This window comes from Lynx rufus, unplaced genomic scaffold, assembly GCF_022079265.1.
Source record: "Lynx rufus isolate CCGP_SWC_20201006 ecotype Redwood Valley unplaced genomic scaffold, mLynRuf1.p SCAF_6, whole genome shotgun sequence".
Lineage (NCBI taxonomy): Eukaryota > Metazoa > Chordata > Mammalia > Carnivora > Felidae > Lynx > Lynx rufus.
The window spans coordinates 122,661,102-122,685,794 of NW_025814878.1; the positions used below are offsets into that span (position 1 = coordinate 122,661,102).

Sequence of the window (24,693 nt, forward strand, 5' to 3'; positions counted from 1 at the left end):
ATCCACTCCCTGCTCTGAAAACACAACATGCTTTTCCATGACTCTGACTTTGCTCTTGCTCTCTCTACGTCACAATGAATCATTTCCAACTCTCCATCAAACACACTTTACTTCCTCGTTTTCAGACCTTTTGTATAAGACGTCTTTTGTATAAGACCTATGTCTTTGTCTCCCTACTACGCTGAAGGTCACTTGAGAACAAGGACCATCTCACTGTCATTGTTATGTCCACTAGCCTATTACAAAAGGGAAAGAGAGACACTGAATTGGTCCTTAAGGTGTATGCCCACAAATGTTCATGATCACAAATGGCAGTCTTCCCACCCTCATGATGAACATGAGGCCATTTGGCTTACTAACTCTTTAATATATTGCAATACTTCATGATACATTGCAAGTAAGCAAGATATTGACATCTACTGAGGTGGAGAAGAGCAAGTTTGACAATTTTGAAAATTGTTTTTTATCCTTTATCGTTTTAAATGCATTGCTACTTTGATGCAGTGCTTAATGATATTTATTGCTTCCACCACACAAGCACAAAACGCTGGCTCACTCTCAAATTCAATATGGACCTTGTGGAAAGTAGTTAAATGCTGTGAGACTTCATTTTCCAATTACTTTAGTAAATTCCTCTTGTGGGGATTGTAATTGCAGGTGGTGATCAGAGAACGCAGAGACCTCAGAAGAATTTTATGGCATTCCAGGCAGGACACGGACCAGCCTGGGGGAAAAGAAGAAATAAGAGCTGGAGATACAGGGAATACTACTAGGAAGTTATTTCTGAAGAGAAACAATGGTAAGACCTTCCAGCACCTGAATTTGTTCTGATCCAGTAGGGCAGAATTCTTAGAGGGACCCCTTTTTATTTAAAACTAGTAATCGTACTGGTACCTGTTTAGAAATTGTTCAGAAGCATTCTGGTTATTCTACAGTTATCATTCCAGAGCTGTTCTGACAACTCCTTCTCTCTTGCATTCTCCTTTCCTCCTCTCTTGAATTCTCCTTCCATTCTCTGAATCTTCTATCTGGCCTTTCTAAATTAATTTTTTTGTAGCTAGAGCTTCCCCTTTACTGCTATGGTTACTTTCATGTCTCTTATTGCTTTCTTTAATAACTTTTAATGACCTAAGAAATAGTTGGCTGGGTTCCATTTTCTACTTCCTCCAAGTCAAATGATAGCACATCCTATACCCTGTGTTTATAAATATCAGAGAAGGCAGCATTAATTTGTTCTGCCTTATCTTCACTAAGGCATGCCTGGATTTTTGACAGGATGAAATTGAACGAGAAAGTGGTTTTCTACATGGCTAAGAAATAACAAGCAAGCCCAGATGTCATGAGAGCTAGCAACCTGCAGAAGTCATCTGTCCGTCCTGTCATTGATTTACTGTACATGGTTTTGGGTGCCTCCCATCAGAAAAGCATGGAACGAGGGGCCTCAGGGTAGACAGCCAGGAGTAAGACAAAAACACTGCCTCAAGGAGCTTTTGTTCTGCAAGGGGAATAAGACAAGTGCTCAAATCAATACGATACAGGTTGCAGGAGATAGGTGCCCCAACAGAGGCTACAAAGAACTATGGAAGGTCAAATGAGGGAGAGATTACATCCCATAAAAAAAGACCTGGTGGAGATCTAAGTCAGTTTGGGGAATGTTGAGTTTGAAATCAGTGGGGCATTCAGATGTAAGCATTAGCAGGCAGTGAGGACATGGGACAGAAACCAGGAAGAGAGAGGTGGGTGAGAAGTAGGGTCCAAAGTCATGTTTGAAAGAGTGTGTTCTCAGCTGTTTGACTCCTGTTTTGACTACTAGGATACTTTTACTGCTACAGCTCCCAGAGCCCACGTGCAGCTGGGGGTTTTAATTTCCTAGCAAAGAGACTTCCTGCCACAGCTGAGGCACCCAGGACCTACAGTTAGGGACTTCTGCTTAGGCAAAGTTGTATTTCAGTTCTTAAAATGAAAAGTTTTTTGTTTGTTTTTGTTGTTTTTCTGATTTTTAAGGTAATACGTGTACAATTTTTTTATTTTAAAAGTATAAAACAAATTTTAAAAAATCATTCATATTTCATATTCATATAACCTACTATTCAGAAAAAATATTTTATAGTACTAAGCTTTTCTATGTAATTAATGCAAATTTATATCTATATATTGATTCTTTTTTTAACTCAGGTATTTTTTTAAAAACAATTGGATGATGTTAGACATATTTTTTGGTATTTTTTCTCTTTAAATAATACACCATGGCCTTACATGAAATACACATCTACATCAACATTTTGGATTCCTGCAGAGAATCCCAACTCCTTACTGATAAGCACTCAAATTATTTTCACTTTGAAACTGCTTTTAAGGGCACCTGGGTGGCTCTGTCAGTTGGGCATCCGAATTCTGCTCAGGTCATGATCTCACGGCTCCTGAGTTCCAAGCCCGGCGTTGGGCTCTGTGCTGACAGCTCAGAGCCTGGAGCCTGCTTCAGATTCTGTGTCTCCCGCTCTCCACTCCTCCCCTATTCATACTTTGTCTCTCTCTGTCTCAAAAATAAATAAACATTAAAAAAATTTTTTTAACTGCTTTTAAATGATACTGTGATAAACACCTTTGTGCATGTATTTTGTTGGGTTTTCCTTAATATAAAAATTTTTTAAGTTTATTTATTTTGAGAGAGAGAGTGCGAGCAGGGAAGGGAGAGAGAGAGAATCCTAAGCAGGCTCCACACCAACAGCACAGAGCCCAATGGGGGAGCTCAAACTCATGAACCATGAGATCATGACCCAAGCCAAAACCAAGGGCCGGGCACTTAACAGACAGAGCCACCCAGGCACCCCTCTTAATATAAACGTTTTTAAAGTGGAATTCAGGGTCAAAAGATATGTGTTATGCTAAGCAAAATAAGTCAGTCAGAGAAAGACAAATATATGATTTCACTCATAGGTGGAATTTAACAAACAAAACAGATGAACATAGGGAAAGGGAAGCAAAAATAAGATAAAAAACAGACAGAGAGGCAAATCATAAGAGGCTCTTAAATACAGATAACAAACTGAGGGTTGCTGGAGGGGTGTTGGCTGGGGGATGGGCTAAATTGGTAATGGACATTAAGCAGGGCACTTGTTGGGATGGGCACTGGGAATTATATATAGGTGATGAATCACTAAGTTCTACTCCTGAAACCAATACTACACTATATGTTAACTAACCTGAATTTAAATTTTTTAAAAAAGGAGAAAAAAAGATATGTTTAACTGTATTAATACATATTGTCCTTGGACAAAATGTAACATCAAACAGTTTAAACTTTGACTGAATCTTGCCCCCCCTTTAAGTACTCCTCCCACGTCAGGTGGCCTCCCTCCCCATCCATACACCTATCTTGACCCCATTCTTACAAGACCTGAGCAGACTGTTACTTAATTGCTTTAAACAATAAGATATTCACTTTTTACGGCTTTTAATGACTCATTTTCATGAACATGAAAATAACGTCTGGAGCCAAAGAAATGAAGCTATAATGAAGACAACAAAGGCAGAAGAACTATTATGGGCTGACCCTTGACTGATAAACCTCAAAACACACCATTATTAGCCAGGATGAGGCATTTTAAGTTATGATCAGATAATCTGCCCACTTGCAATGTGAGATTTTCTTGATCTGTTTTTTGTCAGCACAATTTCTTCACTGGAATGGTCACCCAAACTTCCATTCTGACAATCTTTTGTCATTTCCCCCAGCACATTTCCTATTGCCATTATGGAGAAAGAAAGTGGTCTCTGCCACCAAAGAAAATTCACATTTGGACCAGATGCTCCTGTCTGTGTTGAACAGGGGCACAGGTTCTTTGACCTCTGTGTTCATTTCTGCAGTCCATTTGGATGGCAACAGCAACCCAGGAGTGTGACCCAATAATTATTACTAAGTCCATTAAACTGAAATTCTACTACATTCTCAGCCACGAGCAACACATAATAATCCTGCAAGTCACATCTGTGGACAAGCCACGGAGGCCATGGAAAATTTACTGTGGGACTCTAGGATCTTATTTCATGTTCTCACATTTCTCTGAAGAAAAAAAAAATGTTACTTATGAACATGGAGTTAAACTCTTACAAATTGCACAAGGTTACAAAAGAAAAGAGGAATCCAATCTTGAAAACTCGGTCTAAAAATAGCTATGAATATACAGAATGTAATTTTTTAAAACTTAACCCAAATGAGTGACTACTGTTTTTTTTTTCTTTCCATCTGTGTGATGTTTCAAGTGATACCCTCCTTTTATGAAGTCTGATTTTCTATTATCCTCTTACACATAGTAGGCACTCAATAAATGTTTATTGCAATGAGGTAAATTTAATACACTTAGGTCAATATCTTTCACACATTCCTTATAGTAAGTTTATAGTCAGAAAACAATGTTGACAACAGCCATTTCAGAGACAATACCAAAGGGAGCTCTCCAAACACACCTCAGGTAAATTACTAAATTCTAATTTAAACCACAGCCAATATTACCAATTTGTTTTAAGTGACTTGTCCAGCTCTTAGAAGAGAACAATGATTTGGGGAACAGAAGTAGATCAAGAAGATTGAGAGTGAGTGGCAGGAGTAAAGGGATACATATCTGCAATTCTGGCTTCCTACAGTGAATAGTCAAAAGCTCTCCTACCAGAAAATAATATCTTGAATTGAAAAGCATTCAGATCATGGTGGATTTCTAACTCTATTGAATTTCCTCCTCCCAGGCAGCCTATTTACAAAAGCAGTATGATCACTGTTAATATTGTCATTTAATAAACACATTTCTGATGGGAAAAAAATATATAACCCAACTATATCCCAACATGTAAATAAAGATTTCTTCTTAAAATATTAGCTTTGTTTGAGGTTGTTGCTTTTCTTTTCAAACTGATCTCTTAGGAATTAAAATATACCAACAAATGGAATTAGTTACACAAAGCAATAAAATACGTTCTTCCTAATATGCAAATATCTTCCTACGTTCTCAGGATAACAGCACACTGGAAGGACAGGGATACTGAGAACTGTCATTTAAAATGCCCAAAAGTGTTTTTTAAATCAGAAACCATATTCAAGCAGCTCTTTTTCACTGTGATGTACTTTGCCTCTCTTTTCATTCAAAACTTCTTAGTAAGCACTTATACATCATCACCCTGATGTCTCACTAGTTCCTTGGGTGACTTCCTCTGGAGAGTAAACAGATTTGAACAGGCAAAAAAAATAACACATCCTCTGCTCACATTACACCGATGTGCCTTACAAGAATCATTTCAGACACAAATTTTCTCATTAGTGGGGAATACTCTATTTAGTAAAACAACTTTAACTTAAACATGATCATAGAAATCTTTTCAAAGATAAGATAATGCTTTTCTAAACCAATTACAAATTTTAAAAACGTATTGCTACAGTGACCAATTCATCTGGTTTGCCCAGAACTGTCCCAATTTCAAAACTAAAATTCCTGCATCCTGGGAGCTCCCTTCAGACCCAAACAAACAGGGACAACTGGTCACCCTACAATAAGCAATATTTGAATGCAAATATCAGAAGGGTCAAGCCATTCTTTTTCATTGAATTTAAAAGCCTCTGTATGTATGTATAAAGCACTGTGCTGAAAAGCAGTCGGTCAGGGTTCAGGCAAGAGTGGGGTGCCATGGCCAAACTAATTTGAGGAGACTTTCATAAAGAGGTTATTGACGGAGGTATGGGCAGAGTTAGGGAATCCAACAAGATGTTGGGCAGGATCCTGGGCTAGCAACAGTGGGGAGACACTAGCACCTGAAGAGGTAGATTATCAGAACCTGAAGAAGGCAACTGTTCAGTGAGGGATGTCCTTCTGAATTCACCACAACCCAGGGGGGAGGGAGCCTAGACCTCTGTGTCCTTCCACTCTCCAGATTTGCAAAGATGCCTCCCCTTGGTTGTATCCAACTAGAAGGCAGAGGAAGGAAGCCTGTTGATAAAGTTCTCATCTGTCAGCATCCCAAGCCATGGAGCAGAGCAAAGACTGGGTCTGCAGGGGCCCAAACAGAGTTAAGCCTGGCTTCTGCTTTTAGCAATTTAAAATATAGGAGAAATCTTAAAGCATTATTTCAGATGCACACCTACCATCTCCCTGTACCATTTGCTAGCACCAAAAAACTGAGTGTTGAGATATAACTAGTCCTTGGGGAAGTAAATAGAAATTGAGTTTAGGGGTGCCTGGGTGCTCAGTTGGTTAAGTGTCCAACTTCAGCTCAGGTCATGATCTCATGGTCCATGAGTTCGAGCCCCGCATCAGGCTCTATGCTGACAGCTCAGAGCCTGGAGCCTGCTTCAGATTCTGTGTTTCCCTCTCTCTCTGACCCTCCCCTGCACATGCTCTCTCTCTTTCTCAAAAATGAATAAATGTTTAAAAATTTAAGAAAAAAAGAAAGAAATCAAGTTTAGTTCTTTATGCCTTTTGTCATGGTCTATCTTTAGTTAACTTAAAATGAATGAACCCTGAGAGTTCAAGAGATATTTGTAGAAATATTAAAGTATCTACCTCTGCTACTTTCATGATTGAGTCAGAGTTTGAATTGTACATCTATTCCTTCCCTTAATAACTCCAACAAAATAATTTGAGGATATCTGCAAGGTGGCACTAAGTTACCTTGTTGGATTTACTCTGTGGTATTCTGCCAATATTTTTACTCTGAAGCAACCTTCTCTTATCAAAAGAAAGAGTCTCCATGCTTTTCCAAAGTTTGTCTATTCTCATCAAAACTGGGAACAAATGGGCAGATTACCCAGTAATGCAAGTAACTGTATTATACACTGTCGGCTGCATCAGATTTTCTAAGTGACAACTTAGATTTACAGAAGAAACATTACAGGAAATCGCTACCAATGTGATCCCCAAAATGCGTCCTTTCGTATTATCCCCTCCACCACCATTCATTCAATGTTTAGAGGTGAAAACACCAATAAATGTATCATAAAGTTAGCTTTCATTCTGATAGCATTCAAACTGCTGAAATTCCCCCACACAATTACAGCATCATGGCAGCTAATGTCTCACAAAAAGACCACAGGTTGTCATGCAAAAAGTGCCTGTTATCTTTAAAGTGATTGTGAATAGGTTACTGAGTCTCCATTCCTTCCTTTGTAAAATGAGGGAAATAATGGATAACTCATTGATTGTTATAAGGATTAAGTAGTAATATAATTTCAAAAAAATACCTGACAGGAAGTAGGCCCAAAATTAATGTCCACACTCATACTCTCTGCCTTACCCTAGTATATATTATATATACATTTAGATACATAGTTTTGGTAACTTTATATTTCAGTAACTAAAGAAAGTATGCCATAGAATCTGCAAACATATCTGCTCATCTCTGCTCCTTGACATTGAGTAGCCATCGGCAAATACGGCGGATGAGTTCAGACAAGTATGGCATTCCATTGAACAAAGGGCTTTCAGAGAAGTATGAGTTTTCTTTGTTTTAACCCACTTGAGGTAATCCAAATCGGTAAGTAATGAAGTGTAGTCAAGCAACATGCATTCAGGAGAGGCAGAAGGGTAGAAATCTTACCTATTTATTGAGAAGAAAATTTAAGGGGTCTTCTCAGACACAAAAAGAACTTCATGTCCATATGTGAGGTAGATGGGCAATATACATCCCTTCAGCCACTCCGGGCTCACCTGCTGTGGGGGGGCATGAACCAACACCGAACAATAGCGAAAATGATCAAGTCATCCCTCTGACCAAATATCTTCTTTTTTTTTCCCCAAAGCGTGGTGTTTTCTTTTCTCCTTGTCTCTCTCCATTCCATCCATCCCCCCACCCCCACCAAAAGAAATTAAAATTTTGAAGTACCTCCATTTGATATTTAACATAAGCCCTGAGTGGTCACGGATTCTCTTTCTTACATTTTCACTGACAAACTGCTTCCAGCTGCCCTTTCTGGTGGGACGCCACCACAATAAAATGCACTGTCTGCTGAGGATTTCAGCTGCCACCTGGGGGCTCAGCGTCCTCAATGAAGGCTATTTAAGCAATGCTGGTGGTGAAATGGTGACAAATGGTATGTTGACTTTTTTTCTGGTGTTTGTGGTTTAGGACTAGTTGGTTTCAGTCTTGCTGGCTCTTGCTTCCGTGTTACCAATCTTTTCCACATTTAAAGTCTGTTACTGCCTCTCCTTCAGGGTTATGGCAGCAAGCTTTGTGCTGTTGACAGAAGCCATTTGTTGAGTGGAAGGTTCATATTTTAGAATACTGGCAAGGACTGATTTTACAGTTAGTCCATGGTTCTGAATTTACGTTTACTTTTTTAAGGGTTTTCTTTTTCACCTAGCTGAAAAGTGTTTCTTCATTAGGTTGTTATCACTCCATTCACATGAAATGGCTTTGACTGCTACTTCTTTTATCTCTAGTCACACACGGTAAAATTAGGCTTGAGCCCACATGATTAGCCAGAGACTGGTCCACATGTGAGTCACATTTGCTCTCTAAACATCTTGGTGGCTTCACTGGTAGGATGGACTTTGTCTCAAGCTCAACCCCTTATATGTCACCTTTCTTATCTCTGGAGTCCCTTCCTTAGCCTTGGTGGCAGTTCTCAAAGATGATCATCTTTGTATCTTTGCCTCGGCTTCCTCCTGTTCAGTTCCTTCTCCTTACACTGCCTTCCTCCTTCATCCCTCGCAGTTCTAGAACACATGCAGTTATTTCTGCTTCAAGGTCCTGAGCTGACTGTTGGCTAAACTAAAACACGGCTGAACCCAAAGTCCTGAGAAAGGACAGTTTCCACTCTACTCCTGAAGAGGAGTCTTGGACTCTTGCTTCTAAAGGGAAAGAAAGTACATTTCATTGAGGGCTCATCAGGAATCCCAACATGCCCTTGGGCAGAAGGCATTGGCTGCTGTAATAGCTTTCTGCTTCCAACTGTAAAGAGATCCAAGAGCAATTTACCTTCAAAGAGATGCCATGGGTTCAAGACCCTTTCCGTGAACTTCCTACTTTGTGCACTCCAATACAACAAGGTCAGGTGGCCATTTGAAGTGGAAAAAATGATTTTTCTCCAATCCAAAGCATGCTTGGAGTACAACTAGAGGCAACCTAAACTACTTGCATAGTTCCACATTATTCCACTAATTTAGTACAAACCCATATGTACACAGGCTTGGACCTGGTCTCACTTCTATTTCTCAAGCCCAGTCCCCACCTTCCCAGAGCTCTTCCTTCCTCCTAGGTCCCAATCTCCCTCTAAGTATCACCTTCCCAGAGCTCTTGCTTCCTCCTAGGTCCCAATCTCTCTGTATCAAGCCAATTGAAAATCAACTTTATTTAAAATCTATTGCATACCTCCTCAGTCTAGAAGGATAGTCATCCATGCAGAGTCATAAATTACAACACAGAGTGATCAGAACAATCGAAGTGGGACAAAATCCCTCTTCTCCAAACACATGAACCCCACCTCTATAGCATCCTTGTTTCTGCCCCTGGAATCTCTCCAAACCAGACTCTCCCTCCTGCTGGCACACAGCCTAGATCAAACATCCAAAGAGGCCCTGCTACCTCTTCCTGCTCAGTCCTCCTTCAAGCCTGTGTGAATCTACTTTCTCTGAAACTTCATTTTGCATGGGTGCACTCATGCATGCTCACACTCATACTCTTACACACTCACACCACACACACACACACACACACACACACACACCCTGCAGAATCAACAAGTCATGCTGAGAATACAGAACTCATATCCATATTTCCAGATTATTCTCAGACCTTTTGTATATCCATAGCCCAGACAGACGAAGTTACTCAGTCTGTTCACCGTTTTGATGGAGGGAATATCTGTCAAACCAAGACATAGACCTAATGAGTCCTGTTACATCAACATGCAGAAGACTTGGTACTTCAGGAATTATGAATCCATCATTGAAAAAGGTGAATGACCCCATCATCTTTTGACTATTAGGATCAAAAGGTAAAGATTCTAATATAGGTAACCTGAAACATCCAAAAATCCAAAAGCTTTTCTGGTCTGAAAGCATCAGCCAATATTCTTCCAGAAAATATATTTTCCTGGTGATGTTTGGATTGAGATGTTATTAGAATAAGTGTCTACACCACGGGTAGTCTGCAAACTATTCAAGGTAAGGTCTGGGTGGCACAATGAAACTAGTGTGAGAGTAAAAGCATCTGCTGAAGGTAAACTATAGAATTGATAATGGAGACTTAATTCTGTGTTTTTCCAAACACAGATAATATAACTTACCTGTTCCCAAGCGAGGGAAAGAAATTCTTTGGGAGACAAAGTTGAATGGCTTCAGTACTTGGCTCAGCAAGTCAGTTTTAAAGTCGTATTCACGAGCTACACTGGATTGGACTCCAGGGGCCAGGAGTAAAGTCAGTGAAACATCGATTGTATTCCCTATAAGTATTCTCCTCCAATAGGCAGTTGAAGAAACCAATGCACATCCACAGTGTGTCTGTCCTCAGATAGAAGAGAAGAGCTACAAAAAAAAATTATAAAATATAATATATACAGTGTATGAAATATATAAAAACATGTTATATACAATATATAAATATAAAATATAGACTATAGATAGCATAGTGTGTTGTAAATATATGTATACACAGACTGTACTATATTAATCACAGACTCCCTAACCTTAAGGAGCTTACCATCTAGGCAGATGTGCAAATCCAACCCCTTGTCAACAACAAATTGCCCAGAGAGAGAAGGAAGGATATCACCTGAGCCAGAGGACTCTGGGAAGGAAGGCGCCACAGAGGCCTTTGGATCCGATGTGGAAGAATGAAGAAAAAAAAAAAAATCAATGAAGACAGAATGCAAGGAGAGTTAGTCTAGTCACAGGGCACGGTAAGAGCAAAGGACTGCGAAATGCACGCTCTACAAGATACAAGAAAAGTGTGCCCTGTGATCGGGCTCCGTGTGCATGAGATGTCATTGGAGAGGTCACTGGAGTTGAGCCCAGAAAGAAATCCGACGCCAGGCCACGCAGGACGTTTAATGACGCGCTAAGAAGTTTCGTTGTTATCCCGAAGACGGTGAAGCCACCACCTGTTTTTCTGGAGGAGCCTGATATGATTCAATCTGTGCTCTAGGAAGACACGTGGTGGCCGTGCTGTGGAAGGGTGGGAATGGAGAGGAGCTAAAAACGGGGAGGCCCCTTAAGGAAACGGGCCTCCGGTAAAATCCGGGGAATTTAAGCACACACATAGGTCCTTCTAGCACTCTCTATGCAGGCCTGCCCCTCCTCCACAGAAGCCTCCCCTGGAACATTCTCAAGCCCCCACCCAGCCTGTGTTCCTCCGGGGGCATTTTTTTGAGAGAGAGACAGAGACAGAGACAGAACACGAGTGGGGGAGGGGCAGAGACAGGGAGATACAGAATCCCAGGGAGGCTCCAGGCTCCGAGCTGTCCGCACAGAGCCCGAAGTGGGGCTCGAACTCATGAACGGTGAAATCCTGACCTGAGCTGAAGTCGGACACTTCCCCGACTGAGCCACCCAGGCGCCCCTGATGCTTACTTAGCATTGCACGTGCTAGGCCGGCTGTCACGTGACTCCAGCGTTTGCTCCTATGTTTGGAACATCGCACTTCTGGTAGCACAATCTGCGCATCTCGTTCAAAGCCACTTAACACTTTTGGCTGATAGAAGTCTTACAGTTAACAAAGCCCCTCGGTTTTTACACGAAATGCTGCTAAATCATGAATCTCCCACCCTCTCTTCATTTTTATGAGTAGTTAAGATAGAAGCCCTACCTATAGTAGTAAAGGCTGCTAATGTAGTAGATTACTTAAATAACCAGCATGCCTTTTAGAGGGGGCTGTTATGATCTAATTCAAGTGGTAACAATCTAGGGTCTGTGCCTGGCCTCAGTCTAACGCATATCCTTTGTGAGCAGAAAGGGGTTTTTAAAAAAAATTTTTTTTAACGTTTATTCATTTTTGAGGGACACAGAGAGAGCATAAGTGAGGGAGGGCAGAGAGAGAGGGAGACACAGAATCAGAAGCAGGCTCCAGGCTCCGAGCTGTCCGCACAGAGCCTAACGTGGGGCTGGAATTCACTATCCGTGAGATCATGACCTGAGCCAAAGTTGGACACTTAACCCACTGAGCCAGCCAGGAGCCCCAGAAGGGGGCTTTTTGACCCTGCCCCCCCTACCTCCCATCCACCTCCCATCCTTGCATTCTTAATCCACAAACTATTCCTTGGAGTAAGGAATCAAAAATCAATATACGTAAAAAAATTCAAGGTATTGGTAATGTGTGGAGGGGAAGGAGAGAGGTGGTAATATTTATTTTGGGTGCCAAATACAAGGGGATCGTTTTATTTTATACCCTTTTGTATGTATGGAGTACTACACGATAAAAAATTTTAGTATATAATAATTTTAAAGGTATACGTGGGGTTGGTTTAAAGTGGGAAGAAAATTCTCTATGATCCTTCTGTTTTGCATTTTTTTAAGAAAAAGAGGTAATGGAGAAAAATGAGGAGAGGAGGCATTAAATAAGCACAATGAAAGGAAGAGAAAAAGATTTAAGATGGAGAAGTAAGTGAAAGTAAGGAAAAAGATTCAAGCTGGGAAGACAGACAGCAATGGTGGGTTTGGAAGGAAGACTTATTTGCCTGGTGGGCACAGAATGAGGCAGGAGACCAGACAGATGAATATGGCGACTACCCACAACACTGAGAAGAGATGGGGTTGGAAGAGATGGGAAGGTGCCTCAGATCCTTCAAAAGCTCTCAGCAGATCCACCCCACCTTCTGGCCATCAGCCTCAGCCATTTGAGGTAGTCAAACCACTCCACCCCCAACCCCCTGCCTTATTGTCCAGACCACGGCCCGTAGGCAGGAAGCACTGACACCAAGGTCCTGCCAGTGTGTCCACCAGACGCTCCCTCACAGCTCTGGCTCAGATTCTCCTTACACATTAGGTATCTGCCCCGTGACTCAGCCTGCTGTCCTTCCTTCCCTCCCCCAGGGCCTGAGCAGCAGTCTGCCAAACCATAATCAACAGGAGCCCTGCAAGCCTCAGGAGCAATGGCGACATCTTTCCAGTGAAACCTGCCGGGTAGGTGTGCAGACTATCAAGGACTGGTTGGTCACAATGGGACTCCAAACTTCAGGGTAAAAGTCACACTGCCCTCTCCCCCCATCCCCACCCCCCCGCGTGGCAAAATTCCACTTGAGTTAAAGAGTTACATGTTTTTAAAAAGTGAAACCATAAAAATATATGTAACTCAGATAAGTAAAGTAAAAAAAAAAAAAAAAGTGAGTTGTGTAAAAAAAAAGAACAAATGGATATGTAAGCACATGAGACCAGTACAATGGACAGTCTGAACTGTGTGGGGTATGCCATGAAATAGCTTCTTTTTTTTTTTTTTCCTTCAACCTCTGCCTTCAAATCTTCCTTTCTCGACTCCTTGGGCTGAACACACAGCTCTTTAGTCATTCAGCTTCAAACGCAGTCTCATTCTGGTCACTAAGATTCTATTGCATATATTAAAGTCCAGGCTAAGTCAAAGATTAATTTCATATCCATTCACATCCAAAGGCTTTTCCCCTCCATCCATCCTAGGCTGGACTTGTGGCCCAAGGGTCCATCTGGGAAGGAGGAATAAGGTTCTCCTTTTGCACGGTTCTTCCTTTCTCTCCCTCTCCCTGCTGCTTCTAACCCCTCTGAGGGTGGGTGGGGGTGAGGGGATGGAGGACAAGAAGAATAGGGCAAAAGCACTTTCACTGGACTCTTCCAGCCTCATCTGTCTTGGTGGTTGTGCTCTTGTGCCTGGAGGGGCCCACCCATGGGTGGTACTATTGTCTGACCCAGAAGATGCTCTCCAGGTAATCTCCACTCACAGCCTCACCCCCAGGCAACCATCCCAGCAATGCCCATCACAGCCTGAGGGTTGGGGAGAGGAGCCACCTTGAATGGGGTACCAGCAAGATAGCACAACTCAATTTCTACTAGTGACAACTTGGAAGCTTCTCATTTGGCTGTGAGGGACCAATGGGAGAAGCACCCCAAACCACAAACCCTCTATCCAGATCTTTCTTGTGAATAGATTCTCTTGGTAGTCTTATGTCAAAAGACTTATGGACCTCTTCTTAGAATGTTTATAAAATAAAATATGCAATATTACAAAGGAAACTAATATTACAAAGGAAAAAAACATTTTTTTGAATTTGTACTCTAATATGTATGCTGCTTCATGTAACAATCCTCGCAGTGATTTCTAAGTGGTGCTGAGTGTAAATGATATTTTGAGGTATCTGCAACAACTGTGTGTAACATGAAAACACCTGTGGCTTCTACTGGTGACAAAGTTACATGTGTTGCTGATACTACTATGGTTTGTTGTCTACATTCGTAATGGAAGGAAATGCTAAATTTCAGCCAGAAGATAGTAAAAATAAGGACGGACTTATTCTTCCCACTCATGATCATGAACCCCCTGAATTCCATCCACAAATCCCTGAGGACTCCAGATCAAGAAATGCTACTCCAGCGAATGCTCCTCCCACAACCTTCCTGCCTCTGCATATATAGGTCAGAAAAGGTTAGGGAGGTGGCTGCAGGGCCGGTTTGGTGGCCTCTTGGTGAGATTTGTAGCTCCCTTAAGATTAGCGAAAATTAAATCCAATAGTCATCAGCTTGGGGACACACAACTCTGAATTGGTGTGAAAAAGTCCACTAAATGACTTGTTGCTGCAAATGTAGTTTCTGCTCTACATTTATTAAAATACTCTGGAATTGGTGTCCAAGAAGCTGTTAAGAGTAAATACCTTGGGGGAGTGGAGGTGGAGGTTGGGGTAAACGGAAGGGAATTACTTTTCATATTAAACCATATAATGAAAAGCAACTTTAAAGAAAACTTTAAAATTTTTCCAAAGGAAACTGTATGTTATTTTAAACTGATCTAAGGCTCATAAGGAGTTTCTAAGCATAAAAGCAATAGAAAAATGATGGGGATGATTGACAGATTTGATTACACCAAAGATAAGTCAAAACATACTGATATCACAAACTAAAAGAATAATAACAAACTTGATGAAATATTTGCAATAAAAATTACAGAAAAGGAGCTAATAGTCTTATATTATGAAACAATCTTATAAATCAATGGGGGAAAACAGTAATATGCTACAAACGGCTGTTCTAGACTTTTCTTTCTGCCCTGATTCTACCATATCTATCTACAGAGAACAACTGACCAGAAAAGAAAGAGAATCCTAAACATACAGATGAATTTCCAAGATTCAGTGGTGGCTGAGGCCACTCCCACTTTTCTTTTAATTCCCAGTTCAGTCCAATCCACTGGTGTTTCAAACTGGTTAAGGCTTGGAGGACCCAGGGCCAAAGTGGACCTGAGCCTCTACACCAGAAGGAAAATAAGTGAATTTAATCATCTCCCATCTAGGGTATATTTAGAGTTAAGTGGTACCCTTACAATAAGGATGCAAGAAAATTTCTTGAAAGATAAAATGTCATGTTTATTTGTACCTGGCCTTCTGGTAGAGCATCATGCCATGTGTACAACAGAATGGCCTTTGGAGACCAAATAAACTTGGATTCAAGTCCTGGTTCTGCTGCCTTTTACTGTCTATAAAACTTGAACAAGTCACTTATCTAGATTTTTGTTTTCTCATCTGTAAAGTGGGAATGATGCCTCCTCATAGGGTTGTTGTAAGGTTAAGAGATGGTATATGAGATCTACCTCATACCATACACACAAAAAGACTTCAAAGAAATAAATGTTTAACTAAAACATGAAAACATTATGAAATACAGGATAATTTCTTTATGACCTTGGAATAGGAAATGATTTCTTAAGCAAGGTCCAAAAAAAGGCAAATGATAAAAATATATATACATGAATTAAACTACGCTAAGGTTTAAAACTTCAACGCAATGAAAGATATCTTTTAAAAACTAAAGACAAACAAAAACCTGGAAGAAGATATTTGTAACATATAAAATAAACAAAGCATTGGTATGGAACATACTAAAATTCTTTTAAACAAACATTTTAATGAAAACCCAATAGAAAAACGAGCAAAAGACATGAACGGTAACCCACGGAACAAACCACTATAGCCAACAAATATAGGAAAAGATGTGCAATTTCACCAAAAGCATGATAATGCAAAGAAATTCAGAGTGAGATACTTCACTCCCATAAAATTAGAAAAAATTTTTAACTGTGATGAAACAGTCACTGGAGAGGATTGTGGGGAGTCAGGGGTTTTCATGCACTGCTAGTAGGAATGTAAATTGATTCAATCACTTTGGAGAACAATTTGGCATTATCCAGTAAAGTTAAAAATAATCCCAGCCTCTGGATCCAACAATTCTACTTCTGAAGAAACCCCTGCACGTGTTGGACATGTGCACAAAGAGGCATAGAAAGATGTTTACTGTAGTCTTATTTTATAATAGAGATTTACTAGAACCAACTCAAATGTCCATCTGTAGAAGGGTGGCTAAATAAATTGCACTACATTCATACAATGGAATACTATATACAAGTGAAAATAAATAACCAGGTTTATGTGTAGCAACATGGAGGAATCACAAAAAATATAACTTTGAGAGCAAAAATGCTGCATACACTATGATATGCGTGATATGCATTTATGTAAATATTCTTAAATACCCAAAGCAACACCAAATATTGTTTAGAGATGCATATCTCCATAGTAAAAGTATAAAAATATGGCCTGGATACAAACCAAATTTCTGAGGGGAAGGAAATTGGGCAGGAAATGTAGAAAAACTGTTATTGTACCTTCCTGTACTTTTTTAAAAAATTGAAGTATAATTGACATATAATATTACAGTAGTTTGATGTTTGCGTATATAGCAAAATGATCACCACAACTAAGCCTGGTTAGTGTCCTTTGCCACATATAGTTACAAAAAAAATTTTTTGTATGTGATGAGAACTTTTGAGATCCACTCTCTTAGCAACATTCAAATATGCAAGGCAGTATTATTAACTATAGTCACCCTGCTGTATATTACATCTTCATGACTTATTTATTTTATAACTGAAAGGTTGTACCTTTTGGCCCCCTTTACTCACTTTGCCCATGGCCCGCCCCCCTCTCTGGCAACCACCAACCTCTTCTCTGTATCTATGTGCTCAAGGTTTTGTTTTGTTTTGTTTTGCTTTAAAAAAAACTTTTCCCAAAATAAGTAGTAAATATGAAGTACTGAGGAGAGTGTGTGACCTTTATGGGGTGCTTGTTAAAGTATAGCTATTTTCAAAATTTTCTATCAAGTATAGGTAACTAAAATAAGCTTCGGTCTTGTGTCCCAATTCCAGGAAACTGGTAGCTCTTCACCCAGCACACCAGCGAATAGCAGGCCCTGTACATTGTAAAACAACATGAAATTAGTGTTGAGCCTCGTGTTAATCCAATGGCTCTCCACTGGAGGCAATTTTGACCCCTAAGGGACACTTGTCGATGTCTGGAGACATTTTGGTTATCACAACTGGAAAGGGGGGTGTGCAACTAGAACGTAGAAGACTGAGACCAGGGTTGCTGCTGAACATCCTACAATGCATAGGAGAGCCCCCTACATCAGAGAATTATCTGGTACAAAATGTTAATAGTGTCAGAGTTGAGAAACCCTATGTAAGCCCATAGAAAGTAGAATAAACATTCATTGAACTGAGTTTTAATATATTAAGTTTGACTACTTTTCTGACTTTTTTTTTTTCTAAATTATCAGACCTGTGGAACCACACCTTCTTTCTAATACTGGATACTAAGACTAGATCAGAGAGCATGGGTGATAGAGATACTCCCACCCAGACCGTAACCTTTAGTTTTTTTCTCTGTCCCCACAGTAGGCAAGATGCCATTTGCCACAGGGAGTGTACTCTCTATAATCATTTTAATTGGGCAAAACATTATGGAATTTTTTCCCAACTCTGAAACTGTATCAGTCTTGCATCCTAATTAAGTCCAGCACTGGCTGCTTCCAAGCTAAAACAACAGAGGCGTTTCTTTTCAACGTCTCAGCAAATAGTTCAGCTGATCAGTGGACGAGACCTCAAATCCACAACACTAAATGAACTACTTTATATTCTTAAAGTTCAGTTGGCCAAATCACACAGAGAGAGTATATCAATCATGATCTGATTCAGCTTCATAGCTGAAAATCCCAAAATACAGTCGCTTAAATAAGATGGAACTTTATTCTTTCTCATTTAAAAGATCTAGAAGTAAGACAATTCAGGGCTAATTTGCTAGCTCCATGATATCATCGTGCTTCTTTGAGCTCTCCAAGGCCCTCATTCTCATAGTCCAAGATGCCCACGGAAGTTCCAACTACAACATCCACATTGGAATCAGCAGGATGGAGGAGAAGGGGAATGAGCATGGCCTTCCATTTTAAGGACGCTTCCAAGGGCTCCTTGCAACCCAACTACTCTTTATCTCATTGGTCAGAACTTAAATACTTGACCCTAACTAAATGATAAGGGAGGCAGAGATATAAAGATTTCTAGCTGGGCAACAATGTGCCTAGTTAAAAATCAGAATTCTTTTATTAAAGGAGAAGAGAAGAATGGATTCTGGAAGGAAGCTAGCAGTTTGGCTTCCCAAATAATCATGCATACTCTTCTTCCCCAACATAGACACATGTGTCTCCCTCTGCAAAAGAGATGATTCCAAAGTCTCATCCAGGTATTGCATTTCACCCCAAATCCAGAATCTCTGGGTGATGTCATCTCCATCACAACCAGATGTGGCTCCTCCTGGTCTGGTAATTCACAAACCAAAAAATAAGTTATCTGCATTTACATGAGCAGTACATGCCTTGGTTGGCCCCTCTGGTAGCTGCTGCCTTGGCTGAACTCCCTTGTCTATTGTCCACCATGACCTCTGGCTTTGCCCTCTGGGAGATTCTCCCTTGTCCGTTTTCCTCCATGGCTATATTTGAGCCATGGGCATTAGAAGATGTGATGTTCTTTGGAGCTGCAGGGTTTCCACAACTACTCTCTCTTGTGCAGGTGCTGGGACCCAGGGATTCTTTTAAGAATTGAATAATTAGAAGGTTTTGCAAGCCAAGCTAGAGATTTCCGTCCAAATGTAGAAAGCTTCCAACCTATTTGCTTCCAGTCAGTTCCAAGTGTGAGTTACCACAGCCTAAAACTGTGTCTGGAAACTCTATGCCTGAAAACTCTGATCTTTTATTTATAGCTCTTTATGCTCTGCCAGTCCCATCCTTCTCAAATTGAAGTTGACTATTCCTCAGACCTTTTGAAGCAAAGAAAGAAAAAGTTGAGTGGGATGGCAATACCCTTCATCTGTCTTTATGGCTGGACTTGTTTCCATTGTCTAGCAGTGAATACTGAGGGAAGATGCTTGAAAGGGGTTTGGGTCCACGTTCTTATCTCCTGCCAAGGCTGGATGAACATGCAGTCGCGTCTTACTACTGCTTCAGTCTGGGCAGAAAAAGTAATTGGATTTTTCACCCCGGCAAGACTCCCAGTTATAGGGCTCATAATCAATTTAGATCACAGGCAGAGACAATCCCGTAGCGAAACTGTATTCCCTTCCATTTCTGTTAACAGGTAGGCTAGCTCCAGCCCAAGTTCGTATCTTGATTGTAGTAGTTGGCTAAAAGCCACAAGAAGCAACCAATACAAACAGAAGGTTTACATTCCCTACCTTTTCCCCTAGCTACACATTCAGTTTGTGTGCTTTCTTTACATGATTCAGCAGGTGACAGTTGGATCAAGCATTTTGCTACAGCACAACAAGAGTCACTAGCTTTCCAACCAACAATATTTTTTATCATTGCTCAATACCTGAACTTCTCCACTAAGCCAGTGATGCTATTGGATTTTATTGCTTCTATCACCCAACTCCCAGGTGCCAAATCTCATATTGATAAGGATGATCTTTAGCTGTAGCAAATATTAAGATGCAAAAACAAAAGTGGTTTAAATCTGGAACAAGATGTTACACCCAAAGATATGACTAGTCATATGTAGAATGTGATAAGAAATATGTATGTTTTATTAATCATAACAGGTCCTAGTAATAACATAAACCTGAGAGTTTATAACTTATATAAAACTCCTTTTCCTGTATATAATCTGTAACACTTTTCTCAAGTTGGGACAGGATTTCAGATGATGTTTCTCATAAGGAGAATTCCAAAGATCTCATGATTATGTAGACTAATTCCTGACTCAGGGCAGCAGAGATGGGCCATGGAATCATGCATCAGATGGGAATTGGAAGGAAGACATGGAGAGGAAAGGAAAGAAGTGACTGGGGCTGTTCAGTTCAGATCTGACTATAAATTGCTAAATTGTAAGAGAAAAAAAGAAAGAGAGATACATGTTGAAATAAATCAGAGAGTCTTTCAGAGACCTGCTGCCACTAGTTATTATAATAACCAACAGTTTTTGACACTGTATAGTAAATGGCAATGTGTTAAGTTTTTTGTACACCTTGGGTAATCCAAAACATATGATACTCCTGCGATCACCACCTTATAGATAAGGAAATTGAGACATGGGTTAAATAATCTACCCAAAGTCATAGCAAATGACAGAGCCAAGACTTGAACTCAGTCTCTCAGAGACCAAAGGTAATCTTTTGACCACTATGGTATATTGCTTATGATGGAGTTTGAGGTTTTGGGGGTTTTTTTCTCAAAGGAATGACTTATAACCATGTTAACTTTTCAGTACTAGATGGTCATTCATCACCTGTATAATCAATCTGGATTCATCCAGAAGAGAGTCACTCCAGGTCCAGATTATTAATTGATATTTTAAAACCATATATTATGGTCTTTTGAAAAAAATTTTAATGTTTATTTTATTTTTGAGAGAGAAAGAGAGCACAGGCAGGGGAGGGGCAGAGAGAGAAGGGTACACAGGATTTAAAGCTGGCTCTATGCTGACATAGATCATGACCTGAGCTGAAGTCGAGTGCTTAACCTACTGAGTCACCCAGGGGCCCCATATATTACGGTCTTAATGAGCAGAAATGGGGGAGGGAAAAAGTTAAGAAAATGAATAAATAGAACAAGTATGATATGAACACCTTTCATACTACTCTCAAAAATCCCTTTTCTTTTAAAAAAAATTTTAAGTTTATTTATTTATTTTGAGAGAGAAAGAGAGAGCACAATTGGGATAGGGGCAGAGAGAGAGGGAGAGAGAGAGAATCTCAAGCAGGCTCCAAGCTGTTAGCTCAGACTTGAACGTGGGCTCAAATTCATGAACTGTGAGATCATGACCTGAGCCAAAATCAAGAGTTAGATGCTTAACCGAGCCACCCAGGTGCCCCTATACCTCTTTTCTTCCTTTTCCCCTTTTTCATCAAATATTGAGTGTACCCTCTGTGCCAGCTCTTGCACTTAGGACCGGAAATGTCAACAGGCTCAAGGCCCCACTCTACTCACAGAACAGGGTGTTAAGTGCTGGGAGGAGTGAGGTCAGGTGCTGTGTAAGCTCATAAGAGGCATGTCATGCCCAGTATTGGGGGCAATGCAGGGGAGAAAAGACTTCTTTTAGGAGAAGATGCCCAAGCAGAGACCTAGAAGGATAAACAGACATTAGCCAAGCACTGGCAGGCAGGAAGGTCACCGCAGCCAAGGAGACAACATGTGCAAAATCCCAGAAGCAAGAGAAAGCTACATTCAGGGCACTGTTAGGTATAGCTGGCATTTGGAGGCCATGAGTAGGGTGTGAGAAGAGTCATCCTGAGGCTGGGTTCAAATCCTGAAGGTCTTGGTGCTCCACACTAACCCGTTTGGATTTCATCCTGTGGATAATGGAATGTTGAACGCAATAGGGACACATCTGATTTGTGCTTTAGAGAGTTCACTCTAGCTTCAGGGTAGAGGATGGTTTGAAACATGGCAATAAGTGGAGAAATCAGTGAGTAATCTATGAAGTATCAACTTCATAGTGTTGAGATGGTGATGGTTGGGACTCAGGGATAACAACAAGAATGGGCGGCAGTAGACAGGCTGAAGCATCGCTGTGGACACCTGCTCACAACTGAGTGACGAGGAGTCAGCTCAACACCTGGTTCAGCTTGGAAAATTGGGTGGGTGAGTGACATTAGATGAAGGAAGAAGAGGAGCAGGTCTGGGGACAGGTTGATATCAAATAGAAGTCCTAGGAATCGTGGGTTCACCAGAAAGACCTGGCCTGGGAAAGGTGTATGGTTGTGCACATGCTAGTAATTAGAGCCAGGGAAAGGATGAGCTTACCCAGAGAGTACAGTTGACCTCCTTCCCTACACAGATGTCTTAGGCCCTCCTAAGTCACACTGCACTCACAGTGGCCAGGTCTTCCCACTGCAGTGCCCCCCCACATCCAGTCTACTCTCTGGGGTCTTACCCCACTCTAGGTTAGTTGCCCTGATCCTTGTCCTATATTAGATTCTTTGTCTCAGGATCTCTCTCCTAGCTGATCTACTAAGTGATGACATGCTAAAAACTCATAGGAAATAATGGATTATTAGCTAAAACATTTCTGAATTTTAATTAATGAGAATCGATAGAATTTTGTATCCACAGAAATCTCAAGTTTCTTCCTTCCTTCCTTCCCTCTTTTCTTTCTATTTATTTAATGTTTATTTATTTATTTTGAGAGAGAGAGAGAGAGAAAGAGAGAGCAGGGGAGGGTCAGAGAGAGAGGGAGAGAGAATCCCAAACAGGGCTCCACACTGTCAGCACAGAGCCTAAGGCAGGGTTCATTCCCACCAACCACTAGATAATGACCTGAGCCAAAATCAAGAGTCAGATGTTTAACTGACTGAGCCACCCAAGCACCCCCTTTCTACTTTGTTTGTTTGTTTGTTTGTTTGTTTGTTTTTGAATCAGTGGTTTTTCCTGAGGTGAGCTGCCCCTCAGGACCCCACCACTACCACTGTAACTCCCATCTCCTCAAATATGGATTTGCCAAAAATTGAGTATTTGGTTTTTTGCTTTGAAAGCATAAGGTGTAAATTGCCTTTCAGAATCCTGATCCTTTTTGTCATAGAGGTTGTCTATGTCACAGGTTGTGACTATTTTAGTGCTTGACATAGCCCAAACAGAATCAGAGCATGCAGCCATTTTCCACCAATGCAAGGCCCCTAAGTTACAGACATGGGAAGGGGGTGGCAGAGAAGAAACAACAGTGTTTTGGAAGTCAAATGTAATACAGTAGAGAAGCTTTCACACAGCGATCATTGGGGGCTCCTATCCCATGTTCTCATAGCAATATGACATTTGTCGTACTGCATTGTAATTCTTTTTTTTTTTAATGTTTTTTTTTTTTGAGAGATAGAGAGAGGGAGGGAGTGCATGCACATGCAGGTGCATACATGAGTAGAAGTAGGGGTAGAGAGAGAGGAGGGTATCCCAAGCAGGGTCCACACTTTTAGCGTGGAGCTCAATTTGGAGCTCAATCTCAGGAACCATGAGATCATGCTGAGCCAAAACCTTAGAGTTGGACACTTCACTGACTGAGTCACTTAGGTGCCACTACAACTCTTTCTTCTAATATTTAATATCTCAAGAAGATAAATATCATATCTTGTCCTTCTTTTCACTCCTTCCTGTGCCTTGACACAGTGCTCTTTATAGCAGGTGCTTAATAAGTATCTGTTGAGCAAATAAATGAATGAATCTGTAGAAAAATAAGCCATTCAGAGCATGTCAGGTAATTTTTCATATACCAAATCACATGGACAGATTTTCCAAGAGATACAATATTTCTACCACTCCATTGTCCACTGGGAAAAAGTATGAAGAATATGTATGAATAACACAGGTTATGTGGCAAACATCAAATGGCTTCAGGTGGAGGGTAAGAAAAAGAATGGAGTGAGCAAAAATGATAATTGATCGCAAGAACTGGAATAGAAATGGCCACTACACATAATAGTGACCATTTCACAATGTATACAAACGTCAAATCATGCTATATATGTATATAGCATGTATGTACATGCTATGCTGTATACCTGAAATCAATATGGTATTTGAAGTCAATTAGACTTCAATCCATTTTTGTTTGTTTGGTTGGGTTTTTTTGGAAGATCCACACCATGGAATGTTATGCAACTTTTATATTTTTAATTTTTTTAAGTTTATTTACTTATTTTGAGGGGGAAGGGGCAGAGAGAGATGGAGAGAGAGAATCCCAAGCAGACTCCACACTGTCATTGCAGAGCCCGTTAAGGCACTTGAATTCGCAACTGTGAGATTATGACTTGAGCCATAACCAACTGAACCACCCAGGACTTTAATACATTTAAAAAAAAAGAATTTAGAAGCAAAAGTGAGGTATGATGGCATTGAGAAATATGAGGAAAGAAAGTCGAGAGGATGAACAAACACAGGAGGGGGAGCCAAGAAAGGAAAAAGTATGTGGTTAGATAGATTGATAGCAAAGATGTGAAAAACAAATTTTAGTGAAAAAAGAAATAAAGGGAAATCTTGGTAAACTGCAGAACCAATGATGGAGTTGAGAAAGGTAAAAAGGAAAATGTGCCAAAAGCCAAGAAGAAGAAGTTTCTTGGCTTGCAATGAACCATTTCTAAAGGCTTCTACGGTCTTATTCCCTCTGCTATTCAAAGCTCTCTAAAATTCTTCTCTTCCTACAAGTCTTTAACAGGAAAGGAGAAAACATTCA

At 40.5% G+C, this 24,693-nt stretch overlaps 1 long non-coding RNA gene across 1 annotated transcript; it reads right to left on the bottom strand.

Annotated features, from left to right (window-relative positions):
- Positions 1 to 525: 525 nt before the first annotated feature.
- Positions 526 to 8,197, bottom strand: LOC124527979 (uncharacterized). Its single transcript, XR_006966043.1, has 3 exons — positions 7,867 to 8,197; positions 7,582 to 7,694; positions 526 to 724 (listed from the first exon to the last, which is right to left on the bottom strand). It is a non-coding gene; the product is annotated as an uncharacterized LOC124527979 (long non-coding RNA).
- Positions 8,198 to 24,693: the final 16,496 nt, after the last annotated feature.